Below are 10,099 nucleotides of genomic sequence, written 5' to 3'. Positions count from 1 at the left end.
GACAGTTCTGGTCAAATTTGGCCAGGAGGCCGGGCGGTTAAGCACAGCAAAATTGGAGCAGTAAGTTGCGTGTTCGAGACCGCAATATGCTGTGAATATTCTGTGAAGGTAAAAAAAACGGCTACAGACTTACGGCCTAATAAACGATGTCCCCTCTATTATTATGTTTACAGTGGCCTAATCATATTGCGGGGCTATCATTTCTAAGGAACTTTAAAAAAATGTCCAAGTAACGGCTATTCAAAATAATTCATAAGCGTAGTTTTATTAAATGAAACATTGAGATTTGTTGCAAAAATATATTTTCACCGGCGAGTAAGAAACATTCACGTAATTTTTTTTTTAACCTCCGAGTCGGAGTAAACACTGCAATGTTACAAGGAAGAACAGAGCTACTCTGCGTTGGATAGCAGGTAGCAACAGTCGTTGCATTATTATGCAATAACATGCGCTTGCATATCGGCTTCTGCATGATATCCGAGCAGATCTGTAGTAACAATTACCAAACTTGGCTCACACTTCAGATGTAAGCAATAGTTGTGTGGCCATGATTGCGAGTAAGAGGCTTCCATTACACGCTCAGTTCCCATACTGACGTAGTGACTGTACTCGCTGATGAATGGAAATACGATCCTTTCAATATACATAAAGAAGAAAACGGCGACGTCTTTGGTCGCGGAACGCAGGACTTGAAGAGCGTTGGTGTTCAGTATATCGAGGCTGTCTCAACGTTCAGAAGAGAAGATGTGACGTTGAAACGCACAGTGCACCTAGTTGATACGCTTGATGAAGAAATAGGAAGCATTTTGGGAATAAAGGAGCTTTTCAAAATGGAAGATTTAAAAGAATTGAACGTTGGGTCCGCTCTGAATGAAAGCTATGCAGTCCATCAAAAGAGTTTCGTCTCTTCAACAGAAAGCGCAGAGTTTAGAGCCCCAGTTTGGAGATTTTTCGTACGGTGCGCCGGCAAACCCGGACATGGGTATCAGTTTTTAAAAAAAAACACTGCAGGAGAAAAATCCAAAAAGTCATAAACTCTTTCTAGAGTTATCGAACACAAGGAAATTTGTTGAAAATCAACCCGTCTCTGAAGCTTGGAGATGTCACGACTCTGAACTTAATTAACCATGCTGCAAGGTGGTGTGCAGTTCAATGTTGTCCCCGCCGAGTTGAGCGTCGGCTTGGACGTCAGGATCGCATTCAAAGAAATTATTCAAGAACTAGAAGACAAATTTTAGAAGTTGTATTGCGACACGGGCGACACTATGAAATTTCAGTTTGATAAGATACTGATAGAAGCACTTCATTATTGCTTTAATAATTTAGAATGAAACACAGCAAGTTGAAAAAAACACAACTTGGATAATATTACATCATTCAGCTCGGACAACTGAGATTTATCGGAGCAAAAAATACGAGGTAAATAAATTTAAATTTATATTTTTCGAATATTAATTCAGGACGATTGGAGATTATCGACAGATCATATAATTCTAGTAAGGATAGACAAGTAGTTATTAATATACTGACATTCATACAAACAGTAGACAAAAATAAACTCCAAATTTAGACAAGCTTCAACTCCAGGTAACCAGGCAGATTATATTATTATTATTAAATATTAGTTAATATTATATATATTACTCTATTATATACTAGGCAGATTATATTATTGTTGCAGATGAGTGGTACTACTGCACTGGGGTTGCCAAACTTGACGCGCCCGAGTACATGCACTTGCAGGTCGTACCGTCGCCGCGTACCACAGGGTCCCACCGCGTTCCAATAATATAAAAATGTTCGCAGATGTGTAATGTTATTCGTCTTAACCAATGCTCCTATAATTGGGGTATTAATTAGGTACACAGTTTGAATTAAGCGAGGTTGCTGGGATCTGGTTGGTGACGTATGGCAACAGTTGCAAATCTTTACAGGATTTTTTTTTTATTTTAGGCAGGAGAGATTTTGTCGAAATTAAAAAACGAACTATATATCATTACCTAACACAAAAGTGTTTGCGTATTACCTTGAAAGCCCTCGCGTTTGGTACAAATTTCAAAGTTTAGAAATGAAACCGTTGCCTTAGATAGCAACACTTGGCGAACGATAGCTCAAAACTAACGTAAAAATTTAGCGTATGAAGTTATTTCGTCTGTAGTGCAAAACATGCGAGACTGGCAGTGGTGCAGACGACTGCATACACCGACTCAGCTGGGCACAGGCGACACAAGCAGCGGTGCAGGCGACTGCATACACCGACTCAGCTGGGCACAGGCGACACAAGCAGCGGTGCAGGCGACTGGGCACACGCAGCAACCAGGTCGAGGTGCAGGCGAGACAAGCATCGGGACAGGCGACTGAGCACACGCAGCGACCAGGTCGAAGCGCAGGCGAGACAAGCATCGGGACAGGCGACTGGGCATACGCAGCCACTCCAGCCACCAGGTCGAGGTGCAGGCGAGACAAGCATCGGGACAGGCGACTGGGCATACGCAGCCACCAGGTCGAGGTGCAGGCGAGACAAGCATCGGGACAGGCGACTGGGCACACACAGCCAATCCAGCCACCAGGTCGAGGTGCAGGCGAGATAAGCATCGGGACAGGCGACTGGGCACACGCAGCGACCTGGTCGAGGCGCAGGCGAGACAAGCATCGGCGCAGGCGACCAGAGCAAGTACGCACCGGTGAGGGCACCGACAAGATCCCGGAGGTCAAGAGGCGCACGCAAATATAGACGACGAGGGAAGGAAATGAACTGAGATGGGGTATGGCAGAGCGGGGGAAACGAGTGGGGAAGGGGAGCAAGTGGAGCGCATGCTTTCTTATTCAGGATGAGAGTGACTTAAGCAAGTTACGGCATGCAGACTAAATATCGGAGTTGAAAAGAGTAACTGTCGAGTAAAAAATAACACAAAGACGAGGTTTGTGATAACGATATTGCGTGCGTGATGATGTTGATGAAGGAGCGAGGGTGGGTGAACGAGGGTTATGGCGACTGGAGGAGGAGCGAGGGGTGAGTGGATGAATCTAGTACGCATAGCAGACGACGCTGGCGAGCTGTTCGCTCAGCTGTGGCAGTTCTAGTTCAGGGTCGGTCTCGCCGTATCACCGGCTTGATATTCTGTAATCCTGATCAGTGCATCTTTATGTGTAGCTTCTGCCAGCTCCACTACGACTTGTTGAAAGTCTTGTACGTGATTAGAGACAATAAAATTTGCTCTAACCCTCGGTAATGCATAGAATAAACTTGCTAGAGCCGATCTGCTGTTTGCAGGCGTTAACAAGTGGCTGAGAGTGCAGAAGAAAGCGGTGTGTAAATGAAAGGAAAGTGACATGCAGTCACGTGGTGTATTTTTGCCAAAATTCATTTTCGTGTGAGAGGTAGTTAAAGTTAATCAATATGCCAGTTGTTGTGAAGGTGCTTGCTCATTCATATATCCAAACAGAATCAACTTTATTAATTTTATATCAACCTTTCTATGTATTAAATACTCTCAGAAGACTCATACATAAAACATAAAAATAACTAAATAAATAAGGAAAGAAGGTAACCTGGAGATTATAGTTCTGTGGCTATATAGCCTATATTACTATTCCAATGCAATACATCTCAGTCAGGTCTTTTCACACGCAGCAAGAGTGACCATCAGAAAACGTTGAACTGCGTACGGCTCTGTTTGAGTAGTAGCGAGACATTGTATTGGATGAGGACCATTTTAATTATTTTGTTCTAGCACTATACCGCCTCTACATTACTAACATAGAAAACTTGTGGATAGTAGCCACGACTGGTCATGGGAAATACTGCACTTTCCTATCAAAGAACCTAACTTGAAAGTAATTCAGTTTAAATTTGTCAAAGATATGGTGATTATGCAATTATAAAGTAATTTTGAAAAGCAAATACGAATAAAGAGTCGAACGCGGTGTTCTTTTGACAGCGGTTTGCTCAGGAGCTAAGATTTGAAGTTATTAAAGGGGCGCTCACTAGAGAACCAACATGGTTCCCCCAGGCATAAGTAACATTTGTTTGAATGTCTTGTATTCTGTTAAATCCTGAGACTTTTAGTTCATCTTCTCATCAGACAAACCGTCATGTAACTATGACAGATCAAAGGCTGAAAATGGCCACTGAACAAAATGAATTCAAATGAAATTACTATGGCGATGTTCTAAAAACTCTCCTAAATTGTTTCGACTCCTTGCTCATGACGTCATCGTTCGACCTCATGGGGCCAAACGATAAGGTGGAGGAAGTAGATGGGGAGTCCGGCGAAGAAACTGAATATGAAGCGAGTGTTTATCTCACACCGGAGCTGAGCGAGCGCCATGTTGTGCTGGACAGACGGAAGCTTTGCAAGCAGGCACGGTTGTGTGATAGCACAGACAAACATCAGCTCAGCAAGAACAGCAGTCTTAGCTTCTCAACGGAAGACGACGAGTGCTATTTTTCCGGGGCTGAGGCGCCTTCGAGTCTCAGGTGAGGTTCGCATTTGAGTACAACAAACAATTCATTTTTCAATTTTTCGTTAATAAATACTTACAAAATATGAGTAAAAATTGATAATTTATTAATTTCGTTACACTTACCTTTCTGTAAGTGCATGTTTGATAAACGGTTTGAATCATGCGCGTAACCCAACAAAAGTTCGATTGTAATCGTCATTTCGTCAAGGTACTGCTACCATAATTTCAGGCATAGAATTGCCCTTCACTTTAATGGTTTAAAAGGTTGTTGTGTGCTACTGGACATCACAGGTAATAACATTGACGTTCGGGAAGATTGCATCCGGTGTACTGTATTTGCTCTCAATGACGTCAATTTTATGTTTCTTTATATGGGGTGCCAAGTATACCACCAATATATGCTCCTCTTGTCGCATTAACATACATTAGGCAGAATAGTTGTGCGAACTCGGCACCTTTAGGTTGTTTGCGGTATTTGAATATAGGAGAAAAATCGTAGGGTTTTTGCGCATTCAATGGTTTACTTTGAAATTCTAATGCTGATCAGCGCACAAATAAATAGAATCAAAATTATTTCAATAAAATGAACCCTAGATTTGGCAGCAACCTGCTTATGGTCTTATGTTGTAGAGTAGACTTTGAAGCACAAGCGCATGTCTTTATATTAAATTCATGGTTTTCTTCTCATCCAAACTTTAGGGCTAATTGAGCAGTTATCTTCATTGTTCACGGAAAGAGATGTTACTTCAATGAAGCTCTCTTGTCTTAATCTCTACTCTCTTCGGGAGACGTTAATGGAAAAGAACGATGTCGTCCAGCTCAGGTTTGAAGCGTAATTGGACATGCGTCAGTGGATGGCGAAAGCTCCGTTTCAGGTTTAAGATTACGAGTTATAAATTAGGTTTGGAATTAAACTTAGAACCGGGCACAGGATCAAGGATTTTCCTAACTATACATCCGTCAAATATAACAATTGGTAATCAAGTGTTTAATGAAATGCGTTAACTCAACGTTGATGTAACTATTCTCTGCAAATGTTCGATGATTTTGGGTCTCATGTAGCTGGTATTGTGCATTTGATAGTAGCGACAATTTCAGGACGTGCCTTCATATATAACGACCTGACTTTCGTCCATACTTTTCTGTTGTCGCGTTTTGTATATAAGATCTACGGCGATATCAAGCAGTTTTATATTCATTTAAAATTATTTATTATACTGCATAGATACCCCTTCTCAATAACGTGCGACATCGATTTATACGATGGATTTTTGAAATTGAAGTCCTTATCAAGCGATTCTCTGTACTCTGCAGGGCCCCCGACTTACGTATATTTACTTCTATTTAAGCGCTTGTTGTTGACTTGACTTGTAATAGACGTAATTGTGATGCCTCATTTATTTTTCTAGATAAATATTTGTTATAGTAGCTTCATTCCTGAAACCGTTCACCAAGGCACTCTTATTTGCAGTCATCTTATTCCGAGTCTAACAAGCTTAGATGTCCTAAATAAAGTTTACATATGATTCTGTGAGATTGAACCCAAATATTCATTGCATTCCCGAATGGCACAGTTGTTTGGCAGGGATGAAGAAATCAAGCTACAAAGAAGTCTTTCAGGGCAAAGCTACATGACGAGAGCTTTTGTGTTGCAAGAACATTAAGTAGTAAATCAGTCGATTAATTGAGGGATAACTTGATGATGTACAAGTACATTAACGTACATACTCATATTTCCTGGGTAAACGGTCTAAATTTATCGAAAAAGTTTATCAGTTTATCCCGATGTGAATTGCTTATCCTCACATCCAGGAATGTGTGCGCCTAATGGAACTGAGATCATCGCGATAGTCTCTTAGAGAGGAAACTTCCATGAGCATCTTTCTGATAAAGAAGGTCCACGAGACGTGCCAAATGCTATAAGTTTAAGGCCAATACCCGAGATATCTCAGGCCCAGTTGGCTGCTTAAAAATTTAAGTAATTGGGGAAACCCGCAGGAGCATTCTTCAGTGTATGCCATAATAATAAAGCCGTGTTAGTGTCAAGGTAGACGTCAACCGGAAAAGACCGCTGTTATTGTTCGGCTTCTGGCCTTCTGCTTTAAAATTTGAGTCTAATACATATTTGTGTTTCGAGAGATTCTCTTGACTACGATTCTTAAATAAGTGTCGAGCAGTGGAATAAATATGTGAGTAAATATCATTACTTACACTCTGGATATGATTAATCGAAAAGAAATTGAAGAAAGGGATTTCTATAGCCATTCCAATCTATTTCTTTTCTTTTATAAATAAACGGTGGATCTTATTCGTCGTTTCAGTTTTGTGATCCTACCTACATTCAGATTAATAATAATTTTGATTACGACTAACGAAATTATCAGCAATTCGAGTACCTTTGAATAATTCAGTGACGGAGTATTTCCTCCCAAAAATGTTACGTTTGGAGTATAATTACATCTTTTCAAGCGAGAAGAATTGTATTGTCCAGAACCTTCCGCATTTTTCTACAATGCCGCAGTTCATATTTCAGCAATACAGTCTAAGCAATAAGCGGATGCAATATCAGACAGTTTTCATCTACCTTTTCAGATTGCTTTTGTATTGCTCCCACCTGGACAACTTCGTTGTTTCAATTCAATCTGCAAATTTCTTCCATATATGATCATAATAATATCAATTAAATGAATAAGTTTAAATGGTTTGTCATCTGGATTTGACCAATATTCAACGTACAAGCATTGGAACCGGTTGAAGAACGTGAGGAACAAGTGACACGACAATTGTTCTGTGTATGTATCAGTGAATAGGAAACAGCTGTCGCATGTGGCAACCATACAGAAGCTCACTTGACGTCTCTTCATGTGTCTTTGTTAATGGATGACGCAAAGCAATGGCATGAAACATTATTCAAACGCATGGCCGATGTCAACCGATAAAGCTTTATAATGCAAACTATGCAGGTAATCGTAGAGGTGCATTGCGCTGTTCCGAAAAGTTACTTGAGGAACTTAGTGTTGTGGGTGTTGCTTGTGTTGTGGTGTTGAACTGCTCTCCTGACGGAGAGCAGGAGCTGCACCTGTTGAGGGTGGCAGCGTTGTGGTCTTATTGAAATGGCAGATGAGCTGCAGTTGGATGTAGTGAAGCTCCCTGTGTGGTTGGTGGTCGACAGACGCTCGTGTTACCAAAAGTTCGACCCATCCAGTACGTGACTTTTAAATAAGTGACCGTGACGCGATTTGCGTTCTTGTTAGAAACCGCACAACTTTGATCCATTCAAGCGGTGAGTACATCTGAGCAGTGTGACGTGGAATAATTTGTTTCTCGACTGACTCATCGACTCGTTCAAGTTTATATTTTCTGACCAATACGTATTAATAGTTGCATGGTTATTAACTTATTAAGTAGCTGACCGCAAGCTGCGTATGCACACGACTTAACGACGATATTTCCATCAATTCCAGAAAAAGCGAGGACGCCAAAGAATGCTCTTGCAAATCTTGTATTTAGATTTGAATCGATGAATGTATTTACTAGGCAGCCCTCACAACTTTCAAGATTGACAGACTGTACAACAAAATATAAATTACTATGAACCTGTCATTGTCATCGTTTTTAGCTTCGGTTATAAGCACGGCAAAACCTTCAATTGCAGCAGCACAGGAGGAGGCTCGGCTAACAAATGTGACAATTGTCCCTGTCACGGTCAACGAGTAGCGCCTGTAGCTGCAGGGAAATATTCAGCTATCGCACAATACGCGTTATTTCACATTGCAAGGGAAATATTTTTTTAAAAAATTGTGCATGCAAATATTCGAAACCAAAAATTGCAGGGCTATTTTCTTTATTCATTAGATGATTAAGGCTAAATGTAAAAAAATTGTTTCGGAAAACGGCATTTTTGAAGTTCTAAATTCAAAATCTCCACAGAAAGCTTATCTGCTAGTCAGCTTTGCCAAGCAGAAACAACGCAAATTTTCACCGCGCGTATCTACCTTGCATTCTTCCACACCGGAAACTGGTATCGCCGCAAGTGTGAGCTTTTCTGGTCGAATTGTTTGCATGCTGGGAATTCATGCTTCACATTGACGCGAAAACGTGTCATAAGCCGATATTTACTGGAAGCGTAGGCGTTAATTTTTTTTAATTAAAATTAGGTGTTAATTATAAATGCAGCGTCGCCCAAAACTTGCCAATTTTTAATTCAGCTGATAAAGTTCTTTTTACTTCATCAATTCTCAACACTGCAGAGAATTAAGTATCGGGAAACAATTTTTTCCCCACTTTATCTATACCTAATCTATCTGCGAGTCTATTCCTAGACTAATAATTTAAATGCTAATTTTTAATTGTACAAGTACATCATACGTCTGCACCTGGTAATCTATACTTTATTTTCAACAGCTTACATTCCATGTTATTTATATGAAATTGAATGTATTCCGGAGTGCCATTAGCAATGCACTCCGTATGAATAAAATTGCCCGTGATCATAGCCTTGTCTGTATTGCGTCCCTCCTCCCTTGCGAGATTTGTTTTGTACCGCGGACATTATAGTATCAGACACAGTAGAACAAACATGGCTCAGAAAACTTGGATCATCAGCTGTATGAAGCAGCTGAATAAAGTTGTGTATATATGTCCTTGTTTTATGTTCAGTCCCGCAGGCAGCTGGGCAAATTTAGTCTTCGTTAAGGTGATAACATGTATTCAGTCTGGGTCGACCGAAATTTTTGGGACTAGTGAGCTCAGCAAATGAAAAATGACATGGTTCCAGCCCCCAACAGCTGTATGAGGTACTTATAAGGACCTACAACACCTGTATGTGGTAGATGGAAGTAGTAACCAAAATATGCATTTTCTTTTGTATGGAGATGCAGTCTGCTAAACTGTCAATGCATTTGTCACTTCGAGGCTGGAGGCCTGTCACCCCTACCAATATGTCGTCTTAAATAACTGTATCGCGACACTCCAACTGATCCTTGAAGCTGCTGCATGTCCACAGCATGACGATAATCATGCTAATATATGATGCATGTAATTATTATCTTGAATATATCTTATAGCGTGTTAAATATGTTGTTTCCAATGGCCTAGTACACGTGCTCTACTTCACGAGCTATTGCACATTTTAGAATAGTCCATATCGTCTGCAGAAAATAGATGTTGGGGGTTTGTTATTATTAACTCGTACATGACTATTACTGCTTGTACTTTAACACTTAGGGTAGTTTTATAACTAGTTCTTTAAAAATATCGAAACTTTTCATTGTAAAACTGAGGATAGGATTTTAACTTTCAGAGACGTATTTTCAAATCCTGAATTTATAAATGATTCCACCAAGATTGTATGTTTTTATCTTATGACACCTGTAGTTCATCCTCGCCAGTGTGCTACCCAACGTTTTAAGACCTAAAATTACTTGTAACATTATAAAAAAAAAACAGATATTTTAAATTGCCTGTGAAGCGTTAACTTGATTGGAAAATTCAGCCATCGCGTTATCTGACGTATCGCACCAACATTGCCTGGCTGCTTCAATTCAATCTTTGAATAAATCGATGTATTTGATATGTCATCTCACATATCGCATCAGTGTTTCCGCATGGCTTCGATTTCTTTTACAACAAT

At 40.3% G+C, this 10,099-nt stretch overlaps 1 pseudogene; it reads left to right on the top strand.

Moving 5' to 3' along the window:
• Positions 1–221: 221 nt before the first annotated feature.
• On the top strand, positions 222–1,238 carry LOC125178670 (annotated as a pseudogene).
• The last annotated feature ends 8,861 nt before the right edge of the window (positions 1,239–10,099 follow it).

Source organism: Hyalella azteca, unplaced genomic scaffold (genome assembly GCF_000764305.2).
Source record: "Hyalella azteca isolate HAZT.00-mixed unplaced genomic scaffold, Hazt_2.0.2 contig11760, whole genome shotgun sequence".
Classification (NCBI taxonomy): domain Eukaryota; kingdom Metazoa; phylum Arthropoda; class Malacostraca; order Amphipoda; family Hyalellidae; genus Hyalella; species Hyalella azteca.
The sequence above is the reverse complement of the archived record's forward strand: the minus strand, read 5'-3'. Positions and strand labels throughout refer to the sequence as shown.